Source organism: Otolemur garnettii, unplaced genomic scaffold (genome assembly GCF_000181295.1).
Source record: "Otolemur garnettii isolate 467f Iridium unplaced genomic scaffold, OtoGar3 scaffold00027, whole genome shotgun sequence".
NCBI lineage: Eukaryota > Metazoa > Chordata > Mammalia > Primates > Galagidae > Otolemur > Otolemur garnettii.
The window spans coordinates 8,060,448-8,083,668 of record NW_003852422.1 but is presented as its reverse complement, the minus strand read 5'-3'; the positions used below and the strand labels follow the sequence as shown (position 1 = coordinate 8,083,668).

The 23,221-nt window shown below is 37.6% G+C and overlaps 1 protein-coding gene across 1 annotated transcript in view; it reads left to right on the top strand.

Annotated features, from left to right (window-relative positions):
* The window catches only part of DOK6 (docking protein 6), a 338,799-nt gene that overhangs the window by 90,143 nt on the left and 225,435 nt on the right, over window positions 1-23,221 (top strand). The window lies entirely within an intron of this gene.

The following is a 23,221-nucleotide window of genomic DNA, read 5'->3' as shown; positions in this document are numbered from 1 at the left end:
TTCATCTAAGTTACTTTGTTTCATGGCACAGGGACTTTTCAATAATTGCTTCATTATCTTTTCAATATTTTCAGATCCATAGTGATATTCCTAATTCTATTCCTGGTATTGTTATCCTTATTTTCTTGTCTCTCTCTCTCTCTCTCTCTCCCCCCACCTTCCTCTCCTCTCCTCCTTCCTACTGATATTTTCCAATCAGATTTATTTATTGTATTTTCCCCCCAATTATGGATCCGTGCAAGTTCAGATACTGCATTTGGATGATATATTTCTCTAATACACCTCAGTCTCTCAATCTAGAACAGCCCCCAGCCCCATTCCCTCTTCTGTTCTTCATAATGAAGCCTTTGAAGGATCTCAGCCAGCTGCCCCCAGAACATCCTCTTATTGACATCAGTATGTTCCCTGCAGACCCCAGAGGCCATGACAGAGGGAGGGGGCTTCATGCTCTCTCTCTTTTGTGTCCTTAAAAAGGACCTGTTTTTCTTTCTTTCTTTCCTTCTTCCTTCCTTCCTTCCTTCCTTCCTTCCTTCCTTCCTTCCTTCCTTCCTTCCTTCCTTTCTTTCTTTCTTTCTTTCTTTCTTTCTTTCTTTCACAGAGTCTCAGCATGTCACCCTTGGTTGAGTGCTGTGGCATCACAATGCACAGCAATCTCAAACTCTTGGGCTTAAGCAATTCTCTTGCCGCAACCTTTCTAGTAGCTGGGACTACAGGTGCCGCCACAATGCCTGGTGTCTGTCCTGTTTATCTGCAAATCAAAACACAATTCCTGCAGCTGGGAATTCTCCAGCTGACCACCAGTGGACTGCCTGATGCCACGTGACCCACTGCCTGGAACCAGCCAGTGGAGAGAGGTTAGTGATTTGGGGCTCTTAGGCCATCCAGCGGGACTCTGTGCCCCACTCTCCTGGCTACCCTCCCCTCTCTGAGGTCTCCGGTCAACCCCACTCTGAGAGCACTCCTGCTTTGCACCAGAGGCTGTGTCTCCACAATCTCCACTTTGCTTTTGGGAGATGACGTTCTCCTTCCTCCTCCGCAGATCTCAGGTCTTTTGTAACAGCATTTGCTGATGATGTAATCTCTGCCTAAATCATTGGATTTTACATAGTAGAATTTTCTAGTTATATCATTTCTTCCACTTTTTAGTTTATATTTTTTTCTATAAGGAAAGGCTTTTCCACTTTATTCTCTCAGTGGTCAGATAGATAGTAGAGTGATGGATAGACGGGTGGAAGATGACAGGCATGCCTACACGACCTCCAGCACCTTCAGGTATTAGCAAAATCTACATTTTTTGTGCCAGATGCTGTCATAAAACTACTTTAAGCATATTAGCTTGTTGAATTATTGCAACAACTCTTAGAAACTCTAATTGATTTCAGTATTTTAGGCTGCAGTACGGAGGGTTAGTAAGAGTAACTTGCCGGTAGCTCCCCTGATATTAAGGGGCAGTTTAACCCTGGGTCTTTTTGACTACGCTGTATCTGTTCCATAGATAGGGAATCTGTTCTATAAAATGATGCTTCTCTGTAACTGAAAGAAAATGCAGTACTCAGTCTTACCAGGAATTCAGGGGCATAAGATTGTAATTACATGAAAAGGCTAATTCAGTGTTTCCAAAACTGACAACTCAGGAGGAATATTTTCCTGGCCTGGGTTGTAAGGACCTGCAGTGCAATCTGAAAGGAGTTTGATGGTGTCACACTCACCTGGCTGAGGTCCTGGGTCCTGCCACATGACAGCCTGAGCAAGAGGAAGACGGCTCTTTCTTTAGCTCTTTTATAAATATAAAAATCCCCCCAAATTTCAGAGCATAATAATAATGCCAATAGTTATTTTTAATTGGAAACTCCTATTTTCACTAACCATTTTTAGAGAACTTAACCTAAAATACTCTTTTTTATCCAAAGGTCTTGAAGTAATTCTGTTTCTTAATTCCTGCCCTTAAAATTGAGAAATTTCATTGTAGGAAAAAAAAAAAGGATAATCATATATGTTGTAAACTGGTACACTGATGTTTTACAAATAATAGCACTGAAACAGCTCTGAACAGAATGTGAAATTATATCATTTAGAGACAGTGTTGAAGAGGTGCGTTCATTGGGACACAGTTCCTTGGGCTGAGCCTCCCTTACCGTTCCTCAGTTTCAACAAAGAAATTTGACATTACAGTGATTGTTTCCTCAGCTGGGCATGAAACGTCTCCTAATTTTGTTTATTTGTTTCCATGTTTTGATACAGTAACAATGCAGTTTTTAATCTTTAAGTCAAATTATATATTTGCTATATAGATACCTTCTGTGTATATATATGTTAGATATATATTTTTCTAAGATTCCTTTTCACATCCGGTGTAACACACTTATTATTCTATATCTCTTTCTGATTTTTAAAATGTTGCTTTTTATATTTACATTATTTGTATGTAACACCTGGTTCTGGGCAGGATCAGAGGTTGGAAGAAAGCTTGTTTTCTCTTTGTTTCCACATGAATACCCAATTTCCCCAGTCCTGTTTGCCAAGCAGTCCTTCCTGACATTGTGCTCGAATTTCAACTCTGTCATGTGTCAAAAATTCAAACGCATATGACGGGTTGTGGGCTTCCTAACAGTCTCCACTTGTCCCCTTATCGCTGCATCAAACGACACATTCTTGATGATGATGTACTCTTATTCTAAGTCTTCACACCAGAAGGGCAGACCTTGACCTTCCTCTTCCTTAGCATCGGCCTTGACTTTGGACACAGAGAGCTGCACAAACACATCTCTCGTAGGGTTACGGCTGAAATTGCGTTTACAGATAAGAGTGAGGAGAATCAGTGTGAGTCATGATACATCACGCCTCCCTCTCCCTGTTTCCTTCAGAATTTAAAGCCCTTCCAAAAAGTTAGATATTTTCTCCATAATAATCTTGACAGTTTTTCTTAGATTTATTCCTAAGCTTTATATTTCATTGTCATTGTAAAACTTAGATTTTTTGCTTGCAGTTTTTACATCCTTGCTGCTGGAGAATAGGAAAGCAATTGATTTCTCTATGTTCATCTATGGCCGGCTCACTTTCTGGAATCTCAGGATTATTCCTTTGTGTCTGGGAAAGTATGTCAATTTTACACAAATATATAAACTTCTGCTTTTTTCCCAATGACTTTATGACTTTAGAAAGAATAATTTATGATCTTTGTCCAGCAAACATATTTCAAAGATATCATCATTGGTCCCCAGCCAAAATCCCAATAAAATCTTCTATCAGAGGATATTCGCTCTGTTTTTATGTGACTTTTATAACTCCGTCTTAAAAATGTATGGACCTTACAGTCCAGCATGCCCGAAAGGTATCAGAGATATGACTTCTCGTAAAAAGAAGCTTCTTAGAAAACTTTCTTTTTCTTCTAGAGCAATGATTGAAGGATTTTTAAAAAGGACTTGTACCTAAGCAGAGATTTAGAATAAAACTGTCATGTTCAATTTGATGTTTTACGGTTGTGACATGAAAAATATTGTAAACTTACAGGGCTATGATTATTTCATTGAAATCCAAGGTAAATAAGCTCTTTCCCCATTTATCTTCTTGGTCAGAACAACTGCATTTTGAAAACGGAAATGTTATTTTGAAATGTTTTGAAATATGAGAACTTACATGAAAAATAAATATGAAAAGAGTAAGTGGGGGAGGTAAGTCTCCCAGCAAGTCTCCTGGGATTGAAGGTACCTAACAGAGGCCACCGGGGTCTAATTCCGGTGTCTTCTCTTTTACGACACTTGATACCCATTGCATTTATTTTCATATAGAAAGAATATTTAAGACATTTGGGTGCCTGTGTGATCCATACCTTCTACACCAGTCTTCATATTCCTACACCTTGGTCCCCGAACGCCTCACTCCCGAGCTGTTCTGCCGCCCCGTCTCCTCAGAATCCCATCTCTGCATCTCCCTCCAGATGTCAGCCTTCCCCTCCACCTGCGGCCTCTGCCCCTTTACCTGCATGCCCCTCCTGCAAAATGCTCTCAGCTCCTTTCTCTAAAATGGAACTAATAGGGAGCAGCTGCCTGATACAGTATTGGTATCAGGATTTAGTGAGAAAATGCTTGACATAAAAAAATATGTGTAACACGCGTCGGGTGTTTTTAGAAGGAACGTCAATGCAGGGATGGTCCTGCCCCAGGCCTTTTCTCTTCTAACTGTTCTACATAACTCTACCAAAGTCAGCCATTCTAAACTGCTGGTGTGATCGTGCCTTCTGCCACATCTGTACACATAAATAAGAACAAAACGGCCCAAATACCTCTGTTCCAGCACCTAGTAGATCTTTTTTCACATTTTTAATACTTCAGGCAAATCACCAGCGTATAATTTGTAAACTGACTCCATCTTGGTAAACCCTATCCCTTCATTTTCATAGGTTATTTTGTGTAGTTCTAAAGTATCTTTATGGAGTTAAAAGAAAAGGGTGGCTATGCATTTTTATCTTGTTTTCCTTCTCATACAAAAGGCATATAACATCTTGGCTTTTTCACACCTAAACTTATCTTGGAGATGCTTTGATGGCGGTAGATGGAAACCATTCTTGTCCCGTTGTGGGGATACACCATAGTTTACCAAGCTCCCCATAATGGGTATTGGGGCTAGTTCCAATATTTGGTTATTAACAATCCTGCGATGTGTGTCTCATTCAAGCAACATTGTGACAAATTCAGATGTATCAAATTCAGATGAGGTAGATTCTAGACCATGGAAATGATGCAAAATCACATGTATGTGATTTCGAAAGGTATTTTTTTCTCAAATGAAAAACGGTCATGATCCTTCCTCATCGATTTGAGATGCCGCCTTCCTCATCACGCACTCTTTTTCACTAGTTGCTCTAATTATCCTGGTGCCCTTTCCACAATGTTTTACTTATTGGGGTATCATAGTATGTGTTAATATGCGTTAGGCCTCCCACACTTCATTTCTCTGTTTTACTGACTATTATTTATTTTTTTGTTATAAGTTATATAATATGTCTAGTTCCAAAGGAACGACATTAAAAACACTCACTAATATAGGAGAATTGACCATCCGCCCACAACCACAGTGGATCTTTGCATTAAATTGTAATTTGTGTGCCCCAGAAACATTTCCTGATGTCCCATTCATGGGTCTCAATGTGTGTTTTTCTTAACACTTCTTAATATTCATATGGCCATTGTAAATAGGGTTTTCTCTTCTGCTGTAATTTCTTCATGATTGTTATTTATATATTTAAGATGAGGCATAGTGATTCATTCTGTTAACTACTATCTCAATGCTCTATCATTGATTTCAGTTGATTCTACTGGATTTTTCAATATATAGTTATTTCATCTAAAAATTATTTTAGCTCTGTCTAGTATTTCTATTTTTCATTTCTTTCTCTTTTGTAATTGCATCAGTTTCTATTTCCACTACATGCAATGTAGTGGTACTGGGGGAATATTTGCTGTGACCCTGATTAGCAGACATTCCATTAAATATAATGCTGATTCTTGGTCTTCTTTGCGTGTGAGAGGGAGAAAAGAATGTGAATTATTCTGTCAGTGAATACATATACTAATGGGAAGGTGAACGTACTAGTGTGTTTGTCTGCTTTTCTGTTTCTCCAAGCTGTGTGCTCCTTGAAGGCAATAATGCATATTCCATTCTTCTTTATTATAAGTATGATGTTTCCATATTGTCAACATGTATTTACTGTGTAATTTGAATTATAAGTTAAGCCTCTACAATTGTAGACTATACTATAGTTTGCTCCCATACTCTTTATTGCGAATAGGTCTTAAAGTGTTATCAACGTTTATAATGGCATTCATTTAGGTTTGGAATAATCGTTATTGATTCTCTGTGAATATAAGACTTGAGTTTGGGCTTTTTAAAAATATGTACCAGGTCATAATGGGACTATGTTGTGAAAGAAGCCGTCTGCCATGTGAAGTTGGACCTTCAACACCCAGGCACCGTGGCAGGTGCAGTGATCTTCATGCTGATTCACAAAACAGAACAGGATGAAATTTTGTGGCAGCGAGACCACAAGGATATGGAGCATGTGGGCCTTAAAATGAGTAGGAAAGCTTGATCTGCCCAAAGATTCCTTTCCTGAAAAGTATTATATTGATAGGAAAAAAATAATCAAGTTGGCCAGACACCTGGAAAACACAGATAAAAGGATGCTGGTGAGTGGTCTTCAGTCCTAAGAGAGCTTAGTTTGAATAAAAAGAAATGGGAGACAGTCTGAGAGGGCAGAAGAGGATGGTGTGAAGGCCTTGTACATCAGACTTAGTTAGAATTTACCTGATGGACAATGGGAAGCCCTCCAACGGACCCTGGAATTATGAAAATATTAGTATAATTATTTTGATTACAGTCTACAGAATAGTTTGCTTTATGCAAACTAAAGCAAAGATAGAAAGCCAACCTAGCAAACTATAACAATAATTTCGTTCTCTGCCAAACTTTGAATAAGTTACCTTAACTTTTGTACCTAAGCGTTCCATTCTGTAGGCAGTGATGATTGCATTGCTTACCGTGGTGTGGTTTAAACTATGTTAGCATTTGTAAATCCCCTAAAACAGTGAGAAGTGTGAGAACTTAAGGTGCTAGTTGTTATTGAGAGTCCAGATTGCTCCTGCTGTCTGATGAAAGTATGCCCCCAATGTTGGCACAAGAAAAGAAATTAGGAAAAAAAAAAAAAAGAAAAGAAATTAGGCTAAACCATGAAATTAAAATAAATATAGAAATCCAATTTTGTAGTTCTGAACAGAAAGTCAGTACTTTTTTTAAACAGCAGCTAAAATAAAATTTTGGAAAATAATAGAAATAAAAATATAAAGTAGAAAAAACACCTTTGTAGTTTTTTTGCCATTTCAAAAATTGATTTTTTTTTCCTCTGAGGAAGGTGTTTGCTTAAGATGTTTCATTTCACGGGAGATTTAGATGTTTGAAATCGGTGATTCTTTGAGCTGTTTCTTTCCTGGGCTCTCTAACTCCTAACGGCTTCAAGTCATTTTGGTGCTGCAAGCCCCATCCTGGTATGCTGGGGTCCCACATACCAATCAGTTTGAATCTTAACGTTTTCTTTTACTCTTGATTTCTAAAAAAAACAAAAACAAAACCATATTTCTGAAAAAGATTTATGTCCTTAAAGATGAAAGGACACAAAGGTTGTCCAAAGGCATACTTTCCAAAGTCTGTGTTGGGGCAAAAAGGCATTTATAGCCCAGCACGTGGGTTAGAGCCCTTGGTTGGTTTCATCCCACAAAAAGCCAGTATTGGCTACGTTCCCCAGGTTTCAGACAAAGTAAGTTGCAAACCATTTCTCTCTTCACACATTCAACTTACTCATCTTTTTTTGGTCTCTGCTGTCACTTGGACTTTTAGACATGAAATGTTGTAACTTCTGAAATTTTCAGGCTGCCAGAATAAATGATGATTTTCCTTCGTGGCTGGCTCCGGATTCCTGAGAATAAGAACCTTCTTCCAGGAACCCTGGATGCCGGTCTTCATGGTGGGGGACAGGAAACAGGCAGAAGCCCTCATACCGGGGCCTCACCACAAATAGAATGAAGTAAATACACCTCGACGCCCTCTCGTTTCAACTCTATTTCTGCGGAGTTTTTTCCTTTGTTTTGCATCCTTTCTTGTCTTCCGAAGCCCCAAATCTCATTTTTAGAGAAACCCAACCTATTTCCCTATCGTGGTATAATTTTTCCCAATATTTAAGCCAAAACATTAATATCTTGCTTGTTTAAGAGTCAAGTAGGGTAATCCATGGAGGACTATCACGTAGGCATTCCAACAGCAAGCTCTGCAGCTGTCTTTTCAATATTCCGAACCTTAATTTCCTCACGTGTAACACAGTGATAGGAATACAGTCTAATACTGTGGTTTTAAGGATGAAATGAGCTACCACATTTTAGATATTTAGATCAATATGTGGCCTAGAGTCAGTGCTTATCTTGAAAATTGTAGAAGAATATGTACCTCTGAGGTATTATTTCATTTATCCAGTGATTTTTAAGCAGTCACTCTGCTGAGAGTGAGTTTAGGAAGGGGGAGGCCTACCGAGGTTTAAGGCACGACTCTTTCTCAGATAGATTATAATGTAGAAAGGGAAACTAACTTCAAAACACAGCAATAAAACAAAGATAGGGGAAATATCCTAAAGCGTATACATTTTTAAAAGTAAGGAAATTTCAGGCAAAGGAAATAGTACAAGCAGAGAAATAGAAGCAGATATGTTGAAGGGAGTGATGGTGATTGATGACATCAATGCGGTTTGATGGGAAGAAGCGATAAATGTTTCACGTGGCCTTGGAATTAGGCTGTTCCTGAATGTAATAAATACGCGACTCCTCCTTCTCATTTCAATGCTAGCTTTAGAATTGAGGCTTTAGAATTCAAGCTTTAGAATGAAAGGTTTAAATTCAAGCCTTAGAATGCAACGGTTTTTTGAATTTGATTTTTTTATATTTTCTACGTACACATACTACACGGTCAAAATTTCTTTTATAAGTAATGTGCAATCGTGAAGCATTGACTGGTTTGTTGTTTGAGTTTTATTTTATTTTTGTTTTTTGAGCCAAGGAGATATTGAGACATTTCTATTTTTGAGCCAAGGTGACCACATCTGTGCTATAGAACATTCAATAGCACAACAGTTTATAAACTAGATGATTGGAGTCATGCAAAATAAGGCAGATGATCAGCTGGGAGGTTACTGGGGAAGTAGGTCCTAAAGTGAGAGTCTGTTAGATTCATAGTAGAAATGAGAAGGAAGGGTGAGAGTTATGTACGCAGGTGACCAAACCTATCTGTCAACTAGATGGGTATTTTTATGGAGAAGGAAGGGAACCGTTTTTTAACGGCTGTGACTTTATAAAAAGGAGGGGGGAAATGTAATCTAAGAAAGTTTATGATTCCATCACAAAATGAGAAAAGGAAGAATATCAAATGGAGAAAGAAATAAAGAATAAAGAGATGGGGAAGAATTCAGCTGTCTCAGTAACCACATAAATGTAATAGGCATTCCTAACAGGAACCAGATAGAAGTCATATGTTCAGTCATAAAGGAAGTAATTGGCAAAAATCATTAAAAAGTGAAAAGTCAAGCTACAGGATAAAGGAAAACATTTCCAATGCATCTGCCTGATAAAGGATTTAAAAGTAAAACATATCTAGCAATTCCTATCAACATGGAAAAAGTTCAGCCCCATAAATAGAAGTTAAAATTAAGTTTTATCATGTTTTATATAGGCTTTTTATACTAGTAATGCAAAATTTAAAACACAAAACAGTAATGTTTTATGAAGATATAAAATGCAGGAGAAATATTCAAGTCTTTGATTTAAAAGACACAAATTACTTTTCAGGATAGTGATTTCTTTTGGCTGAGGAAAGACAAAAGAAATGGGAAATGTGAAGGAATTTTCAATCACATGTATTGACATTATATATATTTTGTTCTCATAAGAGCAGGAATACAAGGCAAACATTCAAAACGTCTGATGATTTGGGGTTTATCAGTATGCTCTATTATAACTTTCTATTTTTCTGGGTGTTTTAATATGGAATAAGAAGAAAAGTCAGACTAAAGAAATATATCAGAATTAAAATATTTTCTAAAAAGCAGAAATAAATAAAAAAGGAGCAAATAACCAAATGAAAATGTAGATTTATTTATTAAAAAGCAAAATTGGCTCTTTAGAGATTCTAATAAAATGGGAAAATCTTGGCCAGTCTCACCAAAAACTGGGAAGGAAGAAACCCAGAGAAGAATTTGGAAGATTAAGAAAGCAGACCCAACAGTGTAGAAGGCAGATTAGCTAAAATCGTAGAAAATGTTATTTAAAACTTTTTACCAGGAGTCATGGAGAAGGGGATTATCATTCATCTGTTGCCAATCTCTTTGGGCAAATGTTGTTTTATTTTAATTTGTCTTTTTTAAATTAATTAATATGGATATGTCTTTAGTTGTTTATCTCTTTTCTTCTAAGAATTGCCATAGCAGATTTTGGCTTTTCTTCAGATTTCTCTCTGCTTATTTCTATACATTCGCTCTATCGCAACACTTTGTATATTTAAAAGATGAAATTTTGGGGAAAGAGAGAATGTGTGGTGTTTATCAACATAATGTGTATTTTCCCCACCTTGATGAATGTCTGCTACACATAATTTGGTTTATAAAGTCAGAACTGCCAAACATTTTATTTATAATTACTGGACTTTGTGTTGCTAAAAATATTTTTCCTTATTCTGCATTATAAAACCATTCTCCAAAGTATCTTCTTGACATTATAAACACATTATGATGCATTCACCCTAAATCGAACTTTATACGTTGTATCAGATAAGGATTGAAATTCTCCTTTGTTCTAAAGGAATTGTCCATTGGTCTGATAACCAGTTAAAAATCTTAGTTCATTTTTAATCTCTAAATATTTCATCATGAAGAAAATTTCTCTACATTCATAAGTGTCTTTTCTGCTCTTCACTTTCTCCATTGAAATTTTGCTTATCAGACACAGGCTATTTATGTGCTTATAATTATATGATAACTCACTCTGCATATTTTAGAGGCCTTTTCTTTTCCAAATTTTCCTCATTTATTTTTAAACATCTGCTCTCTATATTGTCAACCTTTGATAAAAATATCACTTCCATTTTTAATTGAACTTCACTGAATATTCAAGTTGGATAAGAGTGATGTAATTAAAATATTTTCTCATGTGCCATTATTTGTTAGTCCATACATTCAGAATTTCTATAATTTTTTATTAAACATTTATAATTTTATTCTTCTATAGTTCACGTTTATCTCATTCTTGGTTATTGTACTTTTATTTCTTTTAGGTGTGGATCTTTTATGCATTATATTTCTTATGTGGACCTTACCTCTACCGTGGGAAAGTATTGGTGTATTTTTTTTTTTATTTATAAAGATATTTCCCAGGACCCTCAGTTTTGTGTCAGTCCTCTGTCCTTTGTTAGATACGTCTCTCCCTGAGAACGGCACCTTCTTCCTTTCTACCGGGAGGTGAGTTCCACCTCTACCCCTGACTGATGACAATAAAACAGCATCAATTTCAAACAGCCTGAGTTTTGTAATGTTAAAATTATTCTGACTTTGGAGAAAACTAAGTGCGGAAGATGACATCAGAAAACATGGATCATTCCCGGAGATCTTGAGCAAAGAGAGAGGACTTTATTCTGCGTCATTCCCATGTTGAGCTATCTGGAAGTGGAGAGCTTGAGGGGTGTCATTGGGGTGCTGAGGGCAAATCTACTCTACGACCAGTTTTCATTCTCATGATATCATCGACAGTTTCACACTCTAGCTCTGAAATGTGTGTCTTCTGTGAAGCGTTTCATTTCTGGCTTAATTTAAACTGTGTGTGTGTTCCCTCCAGTATTTATTTCGTTGGTGACCTGGTAGACAAATGCACCATGAAGAACTATATTGATGCAGGTGAAACACAAACAGAAACACTGAGGCGCCTCAAAAATGGCCCCTTGTTAGAATTTAGGAATCATCTTTTGCCCTTTATGAGTTTCAAAATTGTTAGTATGGATTATTAACATAAAGACAAGGCAAGGTGACAGAAACAAGAAAGACTAGCACATCCATTTTGGTCTTCTCAGCTATATGAAATAAGAAAAATTGAGATATATGTATTGATCTTTAAGCATTTTTTCCAGTGTAAACGGATGGCACTATTCACTCTTTTGCATTATACAATGTTGAATAATGAAACAAATTTCCCTTTTTCTCTCATGAAAATAAATTATGTTCCAAAAAGAAATTAAACCTAGAAGTTTTTAATTTTTTGGTCATGTGATTTATGTGTTTAAATAGCTGGGTGTTAATACATGGACCAATGCATGTGTGTTTATGTGTATTATTTATATAAGTGTATAAACTAAAATTAAAAAATAGAGGTAGGTGCACATACCTGTATGTGTGAGTCCAGTGGATGGCCGTCCACACGTAAAATGATGGCGTGCCTCTGCCCCTCTCATCCTTAACCTCTCATCTGCCTCTGCCCTCGCCTGTCCCAGATTACAACCTAATGTAGACATGGCCAGTGAAAGTATTGTACAAATACTTAAGTACAAAACAACACTCAACCAATGATACAGATTATGCTTTGTAAGATGCTACCTATTTTTTTTTTACTAAATTAAGCTATTAGGTAAAAACAAATTTATTTAGATTACAAGGTACGTAAAAAGAATGCATTTATAGTCTATAGTCCAAGCAATATGTTCTTTGTTTTTTATGACTGTGGACAACTTTGAGGCCCTTTGCAAGACATTTTTTTAAATTAATACATAATATTTATATATATTTATGGGGCACTTGTGATATTTTGTTACATGAACAGAGTGTGTAATGACCAAGCCTGCGTGTGTGAGGTGTCCCTCGCCTGGAGCATTCATCACTTCTGTGTGTGGGGATATCTGAAGCCCTCTCAACTAGCTATTTTGAAATGTACAATACACCGTTGTTAACTACAGGAGGCGCCCTGCTCCGCTGCCACAGTGGAGCTCATTCCTTCTATCTATCTGTGTGTTGTACTCAGTAACCTACCTCTCTTTAGCCTTGCTTCACCCACATACCCCTCCCAGCCCCTGGTATCTACAGTTCTACTCTGTAGGTCCATGACGTCAACCTTTTTAGCTCCCACGAATGAATCTGAACGTGTGATACTGGTCTTTCTGTGCCTGCCTTATTTCGTTTACAGAATGAATTCCAGTTCCATCCGTATGGCTCCAAATGACGTGATTTCCTTCTTTTTTAAGTCAGGGAGTATCCCAGGGTGACTGCACACCACATTTCCTTTGTCCGTTCTTCCACTGATGATGCTTACGTTGATTCTGTATCTAAGGACACCTTTTCATAGTTACCTTTGACTCATCCTTTTCAGTTGCTCTTGTATTCTTAGGTGTTTCTAAAACATTCTTAGGTGGAGAAAAACATTTTTGGCTTTACAGTTACCAGAGAGCCACTGCATTTATTTCAGAGAATTCAGCAGGCTGTGAACCATATCCTGACTTTAACGTGTCTTCAAAAGAAGCCCTGTGAATGGATGGACAGATTCTAACAGGACACACTCTCAGCGTGGCCGAGCTCTCAGAAGCCGCGGAGCTGTAGACATTGTAATGACAGCTGCAAGTCTTAGAGTTTAGAGATTTGTAGCTTGAAGAATCTCGGCCTTGAGTATAAGTCCACCTCACATGCTCAGTCACTCACTTGGCCTGGCTTAGGCCTGGCCCTATAGGGCCATTTTTAAAATGTGACTTTATTTGTGATCTTAAGTATTTTATTTAATCTAAGAATCCTAAATTGTTTGGGCTCCAGTTCACATAAGAACTTCTTCCTCAACATATATAGACAGCTGATACAATTTGGTGTTCTGAACTTAATTAAAATTATAATGAAATACTTGATTTTCAGATGCTTTTGACTGTGGAAAAGTGCATGAGACATCTTGGGGGAAAGGCTATAGAATGTGAGATGCATTATTATGGTTACAGTTCCTCTTATGGGAGCTGCCATATTTAAAGGAAGTTATGTGGGAGCCCCTAATAAATTAGACGTGCATCGTTTTATTAACTTAAGTTACAAAATGAAACATTCCTACTACCGTACTGATATAATCAGATGTCGAGCAAATGCATGAGGTGAGATATTATAGATCCTGTGGTCCCTTTGTAAATTCTTTCTTGCAGTTTTTTGTTTTTTGTTTTTTTCGGACAGGGTTGGGTTTGAACTGGCCACCTCTGGTATATGGGGTTGGCGCCCTACTCCTCTGAGTCACAGACACTGCTCCCCCTCTATAAATTCTTATAATGAATTTTCATATTAAGTTTTGTAGTCCAATATTATTGTTTATCTTATCTTTTCCTAGCTCTTAGTCAGGTACTTAATTTTGAAAAATTAAAGGCTTAATTTGGGCATAAGAGTTACACCCACACTCTTTGGTGGCAATTCTCAAAAAATGCAATTTGTATCTTAACTCATCAAGTGATTTGCTAATGAAATGATAGTTTTTAATGATAATAAGGAAAGTTGATGTGTAGATAAGACAAACTTCTCATCTTACCGTCAGGCTATCACTTCTTGGAGCGTTCATGATTTTTATAGCTAATAAAACAAAGCACATTTTTATTTGAATGAATTTATTTATTTATTACACTTGTCTAAGAAAATGTGAAGAAGAAGCTTCTTTTAAAATTTGCGCTGTCTTACCTAGGTAATGAATGCTATTGTCTACAATTTGTTGGATAAAGAGCAAGTAGAAGGGAAAAGCACAGCCATTGCAATATCTGGTTTCGATCTTCTTACTACTCGCTGTGATAGTGTGTAAATATTGATTTCTTAAGTCTATCAAGTTTAATGGTCTTGTATTTTCCAAATATTTGGACATAACTCCAAAGTTATTCAAACAGTTTTGGGCAAAAAGCAATAATCACAGATTACCTAAGGTTGCCTATTTCTTTGATGATACGTAAAGTGTAAGATTCAATCTCTCTTGCATCCCTAAAATTCTGTTCGTAAAAGCCAAGGTTATATTTCTTATGCATAAGTAGACAACAACTTTGTAAAAATTTTCAGGTAGTAATAATGCCTACATGAAAATATTTAAGGTATGTAGCATCGGGGAAAATTTATGGGTCTTCCCAACATTGAACAATCATGGAAAATTTAAAAGCACCTAGGGGGAAAATGAACCAAATTAAAATAAAATACAAACAAAGATACGTGGGTAATTCACTTGAAAAAACAAGACATATTTATATATTTTCCTTCCTCTTTATATACTTAATGCATAGTTTGAATACTTAAAATTCCCTGAGCAAACAACAATTTAACTTAGTTTAGTCCAACCTTTTGCAGAATCATTTATACATAGAACCTTGGCTTCTTGATTCAGCACATAATATTAGTATCAAATGGTGTGTTTTTCCACGGCAGAGCACAGCTAGAGAGTGCTTATTTAGAAAAATGTGAAGAAAATCACAAAGTACGTGGAGAACTAAGAGTCATTTGACGTTACATATTTGAGAATGGGTTACATCATTTTGTTTTCCCTACCGCTATGCTTTGGAAGCTTCTCTTCATAGTTTTCTTATTTTTAAATCTTAGTTACAGGAAGTAACATTTAATGTACTGATAACAATTGTACTAACTTAAAGCAGCAGAAAGGAAAATCTTTATTAGTGAAAAGGAAGAGGTTGAATTTTTGAAGATCTTTTTTCTCCTATTGAAAAACATGTACAGACAAGTAATCTGGACAGCAAAAGACTTCTTGGAAAATGAGTTCAGATTATCAACCACTTATCTGAGGAAATCAAGTACATAAGCAAAAATTATGCAGAACATTTCAGGTAGTTTGCAGGCATTGTGGAGTTCATCACGAACCCACAGTTTTTGTATTTGAAGTTGAAGAAAGCAATGCCATGTATTTTTTGACTGTAATGTCCAGGAATCAATGACATACAGGGGTTTTCATTTTAGCAACTGCCTTTTATTCAGTAAATATCTTGATTATCTTCCATGCATAAATCATTGACTTAAAAACAGATAGGTAATATTTATACTGTCTATCAGACATTTGAAGTACAAGCAATAATTAGAAAAAGAATGGACCCATGCAGCAAAACATACTAAAGTTTCTCTGCTAAGGAAATTCAAGAGGATGCATCAATAAAAATAAAAATTAAAAAAAGGCAGGGCACAGTTGCTCAGACCTGCTGGCCTAGTACTTTGGGAGGACAAGTTAGGAGGAGGGTTGCTTGAGGCCAGGAGTTTGAGACCAGCCTGGGCAACATAATGAAACTCCACCTCTATAAAAAAATATAAAAATTAGCTGGGTGCAGTAGGGGGAACCTAGAGTCCCAGGCACTCGTGAGGGTGAAGCAGGAGGATGGCTTCAGTGAGGTTGGGGTTGCATTGGGCTGTGATGGAACCACTGCACTTTATCACGAGGCAACAGAGAGGGAGAATCCCTGTCTCTAAATTAATTAATTAATTAGATTTAAAAAATAAAACAGATGAAAATGTATACAGCTTAAAAGCATTGCACAAAGTAGTGGAAAGGCTTTGGTTGCTGTGTGAAGAAAATCACTATCATTTTCCATTGAATTCCAGGGGCTTTTAGGAAATTCACAAATTGAAATAAATGTTGTCAGGGAAATGCGTGATTTAAGAATATGTGTTTTACTCCTTTTAGACAAATAACTATTTATGTTTTGAATCTTCCAAGTTAGTTATTAATGTTTGTATGTTTCGATAATCACTTCTAAAATGTACTAAGTCTCCATGAAGCAAAAAAAAAAAAAAAAAAAAAAAAGTTGCAAAATGCATCATCCTGGTCCAAGTACTTAGCTGTTCAGCAAGCCCGTCATTGTCAGAGGGGCAAGCATATTTCACCTACATTTTCCCGATTTCCTGGCAAATGTTGGGTGATTGTTAAATAAATTAATAGGGGATTTGTAAAATCAGTCTCCTGGAATACAGTGAGAATCTAATGTACTAAGATTAAAAAGACACTCTTTCTACACCTGAGAGACTCGGTGTCGTGTGGACAAGTCAGCCAGGAAGATATCATGGGTTATTATCTATTAATCAAGATACAAAGGCTTATTAGCGTATTTCAGAAAAATATATCTTCCTATTCTAAGACTATACTTATTATATATTATACTAAATTAATATTATATCTTAAATTTATATTATCTATATTTGCTTTAGATTTTATGGAGATATCATCAAGAAGATTGCCACAAGATATAAAAATTATAGTTCCAGTACTCGGGTCAGTTAAGTTTACCAGGAAATATAATAAAAGATTGACTGGAGAACAAAGACAGAAGAAGTAAGGAATTCCATCACAGCTGTGCATGGCATAAGTATATTCTAAACAATAAGTTAATTATTTCACACAAGAATAATGAAAGAGAAATCACAGCCTTCCATCTGTATATCTGTTTTTTGCATAGCATATTTAATTACACCTTTGGTCCATCACAGTTTAGATTAGAGATGATATGATATGGAAATAAGGCATGGGCTAGAAAAAGACTCTGGAAGCCATAAATGTTTGTTAAGGTTTGGGGAGCACCACTTGGTTTGAGATTATTACTAAAGTCCTTGAGTTAAGTGGATTGGTCACACATACCCTTCTGGGTCCCCTGATCTTGTGTGTGAAGCCTGCCTTGTTAGAACTGTTCCACCAGTGTCACTTAGACAGCTTTCCCCAGTCAGAATCCCACGTGGTCTTCCTTCAAAGGCACCAGAACAATCGCCTTTATATTTACTCCAGACTCCAGCAAAGTCCAGTCATAGTTTATTTTTTAACAGATGAACTAAAGTTGTCAGGACTTTTTGGGAACTCGAGTGCCTTGGATGTACGTACTTCTGGGGTGCCTGCATCTTAGCCGAAAGCTGTTTGGCATCTGCCTGCTTCTTCGCACGGTTCCCTCCAGTTAGTGGTTTGTGCTAGCACCTCCTCCACACGCTCAGCACCGTCTCCCCATCCTGAAACACCAGGCAGAGATCAATGGCTCTGTCTCTGTGTTGCTCTATCTTTTTTTCTTAGAAAAAGGGAGAAAAACTAAGAAGAAAAGTAAAATGGGCCTCAGCATGTGTGTAAACTTGAACACGTGTGAGTTTTGTAACTTTTCAAAGAATGTTCCAATTAGGCCCCTGAGCCAGAGCCTAGAAACGACAAGAAAACCCCAAGCCGGGAGCCACGGCAGCCAAACCCAAGCTGTTACTTCTGTGGCAAGGACAGGATGGAGTCTGTCCATTGGCTGCTGGCCACAGCTGGAGTAGAGTTTGAAGAATTTTGTGAAACAAAAGAGCGATGTGAAACATTGTAGAAGGATGATGCCTGTTTCTCAGCCAAGTGCCTTTGGTTGAAACAGATGGAATGGTGTGGACACAGACAAGAGCCGTCCTCAGCCACCTCGATGCTAAGTCTGACCTCTACGGGCAGGACCTGAGGGAGAGAGTCAGGACTGGAAAGCACACCGATGGCCCCCTGGCCCTGCCGATGATGTAGCAGTGGCTGCCTTCAAACCCCCTAAGGAAAAAGAGGAGCCCTTCCCTTTAGTGGTGAAGAAAGCGGAAACCCAGTACTGGCCCATCTTTGAAAATATTTTGAAAGACCACAGAGAAGATTTTCTTTTTGGCAACAAATTCAGTTGGGCAGATGGACAATTGCTGTAAGCTATTCTAATGGTAGCAGAATGGGTGCTTCTGTTCTTTGCAGTTTCCCTCTGCTAAAGGCATTTAAAACATGGATCAGCAACATCCCTGCAATTAAGAAGTCCCTGCAGCCTGGGAGTCAAAGGAAGCCACCACCTGATAGCCAGATGTTGAAGGAGTCCAGAACATTCTGCAATTCTAACGGGAGCAGGTCTCGTGATGGCAGCAGTAATGATCTCATCACAGCACTGGCACCTGCCGCCCGTAGTAAATAACAGAGGCAAACTGTGGGTTCTAGGAGCTCCGTGTCTGGAAAGAGCAAAGCCAGGCTGCCGTCCCTGGTAAACACTGATTAAACACAATAGGAAATCAGAAAAAAAGTTTAAATTAAAGCAACCATAGAGGAAATGGCATAAACTCTAAATGGAAAGGTTGAGCAAATATACCTTTATAAATATACTTAGATCGATAGTGGATAGATAGAACAGATATAGATATAGATATAGATATAGATATAGATATCTGTATATACCACCCAGATCAAAAAATACAACACTGCTAGCAGCAAACAACCCACCACCTTCCTCCCATTCCTACTACCACTAACTGGGCCACCGTGCTGATGACAGTGGAAGCCACTCTCTTGTCCTCTGTCACTTACCATCTAAGGATGCATCCTTAAATACCATAACTTAGTTTTGCCAACTTGGGGGATTTAAATGAACTTTGCGGTGTGCGTTCTTTTATGTATGGATTCTTTTATTCAACATGGTGTTTGGAGATTGGTCTACGTCATCATGTGTAGCCATAGTTCATATTATTTTCAGCTGCCCAGTGTTCAATACACAAATCACAACTTATGCATTTAGGACTCTTGGGAATAATGCTGTAACACACATTTTTATGCTATATACAAACATTGCTGGTCAGTGTGTAAGGAAGAATAAAGTTGGGATTCTTTGTGAATTGCCAGATTCTGGGTGGCTGTGTATCTTACAGGTTGTCCTGCACACACTTCCTCCGTGGAGCGTGAGGCTCCCGTTGGTTCACATCTTTGCTGACACTCGCTGTTGTCAGTGTTTTTATTTTTCCTCCATTTGCTTCACGTTTTCACTTTAGATGATCCCGAGTGCCGAGGAGACTGAGCACTTTTCATAAGCTTTGCCGCTGGTCATTTTTGACTACATCACTCTTTTGTTGTGCAAGTGCCCACTCAACCTCCTGCCCTGTTGTGCCCTGGCCTGTCTTCTCCTTCTGCATTTCTTGGAGTCCTTCACCTGTTCCAGATACCCATCCCCTGACAGTTATGTGTCTGGCACATATCTTCTAATTAACCTTTTGATTTATAATACTCTGAGTTTTCTTTCCTGATATAAAAAAGGAAATTCTTACTTGTTTCAGTTCCTTATGATCTCTTACAATGATGTTTCTGTAGCAGAGTGTGTTGACACATATCTGTAGTCCCAGCTGGTTGGGATGCTGAGGTGGGAAGATCCTTTGAGCCTAGGAGTTCAAGACCCAATATAGTGAGACCTCGTCTCAAAGAAAATAAAAGAGTTTTGTTCTGTGTCCTGTATTTCCCTAATTTGAGATCACTGACATACTAATTAGCATACTATATATATATATATATTTAAAAGGCTTTAATTTTTGGATCTTTCACATTCGTATTAAGAATCTGCCTAATTCCTAATGAAAATATAAATGTCATTATTTGAGGGGAGGAAAGTGACATACTTTTAAGAGCAAAAAGGCGATTCAGCCAGCCCTACAGAAATTGGTTTAAATAGATGTGCTTCCTTTTACATTAAAGAAAACAAAAGAATTGACCTGAAGCTGATTCAGGAGTATCAGGTGAGGAAGAAGATGATTTTCATTTTGTTTTCAGTATGTTTATCCAGTTTTCCCAAAGCTATTTATTAGAAAGTTCTTGCCCATTACTTTGAGTTGCTACTTTTATCCTGTCAAATCCCCACGGGTGTGTTGTGTTCATTGTCTCCCGAGTACCTGTCTGTCTTGGTCCGAGTCTGCGGTGTCTTAGGGACTGTAGTATGCTAATTAGTCTGCAGTGTCTACGGTGTGATTGGTCACAGCGTTCCACAGGGGGAGGTCTTTCCATCTGGTCCCTCAATCCCATTTCAGTCTCGTGGATTTTCTCGTTTGTAGCCCAGTCTGTAATCAGTTTCTCTCATATTCCTCCTGAGGTTGAAAACAGAAATTAAACATAAGTCAGTTTTAGAAGATAATAAAACTCAATTCTATTTTGGAAGGACTTAAAACTAAAACTCATCAGTGCATTAAATTTAATCTTAGGTATTGTCTACTTTTTACAAAAACCAAGTATGTATTTCAAAAGTATCGTAAACATTTTGTCAAGGCACAAATACCTAAGTGTAAGTAACTGAACTCACTCAAAGCGTGAGCCCACCAAGAACTATTCCTGGGGGGGGCTTTGCGTATGTGTGTGTCTCACATTCATCTGAGCACAGTTATAAATTAATAATTGAATCCTACATGCCGTTGTATTATTTACACAGTGTGGTGCTTTCGGAAGAAAACACAAACAGGCTGCGATCCAGATATGCTAATAGGATACTTTACTCTTTATGTCTCAAAAGTCTCTAGAAACAAGGTTTTCATGACCCTCTTTAGCACAAGGGACTCTCAGATTTGACAACTCCCATAATCAGAATTCTTCCAAGTTCCTAAACAAAATCCTATTTGAAGTGCAGGGTTCACTAGGTTAACAGCTTATGATGGAATTAGCCTGTTAAATCCGACTTTTGGTTAAGGTAAAGCTTGTGAAGGAATTCCAGCTAAACAAGGTCATTACAGAGGTGAACTGAAGCCAAGGAACCTGCCATCTACTTCCCAGTGGAGAAAAAGTGTCCCTGGTGTAAAATCACCTTGAAGGAGGAGAGCAATAAGGAAAAGGGCTTTCCATGTGGGAAGGGGGTTTCCATCAGGTGGAACGTGTTTGCAAGGGTATTTGGTGGTGGCGAGCTGGCTTTCTGGCTAATGGAGTGGAATACAAAGTGTGGACCAGCTGAGGAGTCTGGGGTTTTCCAGAGTCCTGGCAACCACACAGAACTTTCTAGAAGAAGCTTCTGAGAAGTATGTTGGGTGAGATAACTGATAGGTTTGGCAGATGGCTTTGAATATGGAGGTGAAACCAGGGAAGCTCCCAGGACAGAATGGCATAGAACCCTGAAACCATGATGGGGTCGGCAGCAATGTCAGCTGCTAGGAGACTGACTATAAGTGACTATTCTTGCAAGCAACAAGTTCTGATGTTATCCAGCCAAATGGTCTCCGTGCCTGCAGATACCTCTGAAGAGCCAAGGAGTGACACTGCTAATGGAGGACAATAATTTGTGTCCCATTCTCATGGGTACAAATAAAAATAAGGTAGCTAATTTTATTTATATGATGCTCTTTCATGTACTTGAAGAATTTATACCTTTTCATTTTTAAGCAAAATGAAACTTATTCCTTTATTTTCACTTTTTGCCTCTGAGAAGTGATCTCTTGGTCTCAGGGAGGCATTTTTGTTACTCATCTCTCGAATCTCTCCAACCCATGTACAAGAAGTTCTAGGGCCCAGCAGATCCCAGGGCACTAATAAAATCCAGTAAAATAAGCATCTGCTCATTTCACCCTTCCAGTCCTGGGGTGGCTTTGCTGTGCTGACTCAGCCTAATTTGGTTCCACATTGACACACAATGACACTTGAAACTTCTCCACACCAGCACACTGTTGTTATGCTACTCCTATTAAAAAGAAAAATATTTTTGAAAAGTTACGTTCAAAAGAAAAAACCCTCTGCATTTACTAAATGATTCATTACTTTAAATTTAAAAATTCAACTAGAGATCTGATTAAAATATAAGTAGTTCAATTGGAGATCTTTCAGGATTCTCCATACTTCCTTCCAAAAAAGTTGACTGCAGTCCCACCAGCGTCTAAAGTGTTCCCTTCTCCACATCCAGGCCAGCATCTGCGACTTTGAGACTTCGTGATGTGGGCTTTTTTCACTGGGGTTAGGTCATATCTCAGGGTGGTTTTGATTTGCATTTCTCTAATGATCAGGGACTATGAGCATTTTTTGACATGTTTGTCAGCCCCCACAGAAGAGAAAAACTCAAATCAATTCAGGGTGGGAGGCAGGGGAATGAGGGAGCAGAAGAGGGGAGGGTGATGGGGATGGCACACAGTGTGTGACACACCTCTTGGGGGCAGCACACAATTATAGGAGGGACTTTACCTAACAAATGCAAACGGTGTAACCTAGTTCTTTGTACCCTCGATGAAACTGAAACAATACATAAAAATATACGTAAGTCATCCATAACCAGAATTAATTTATATTATTGTCCCAGTAAATGTTATATTTTAATCACTTTATTGTGAGATTTTCATTAGACTTTTGGAATATCAAAAATAACCTATTTGCAACAAATAGAATTTGATGGGCCTTATACAAAATACCTTACCATTGTTTATCAAAACTGTCAAGGTCGTGAAAAACAAAGAAAGTCTAAGAAACTATCACAAATCAGAGGTGGCTCAGGAGACAGAACAACAAAATTCAACTTGATGTCCGGGTACAGGCTCCTGAAATGTAACTGGACAGGTGAAATTGAGTAGAATTGGTCATTTAATTTATAGTATTTCACTAATATTAGTGTCTTAGTTTTGAAAAATGTACTCTGTCTATACAGGCTGTTAATATTAAAGGAAGATGCTTAAATATATAGGGATTCTCCTCCATTTTTGTAACTGTTTATAAACTCCAAATTATTCCAAAATTAAAAAATAATGACTTAATAATTTTTAACTCAACTTGGCCAAAAATCTACTATATTAAGTCTTTAAAAACCAGTCTCATTTGTTAGTTTTAGGAAGAGAGTAAATTTGATGTGTTTTTTTTATTTGTAGAATGCTAAATGAAAATATAAATAGCTCCATTGTTTAAAAATATTCAAACCAATATGGGGA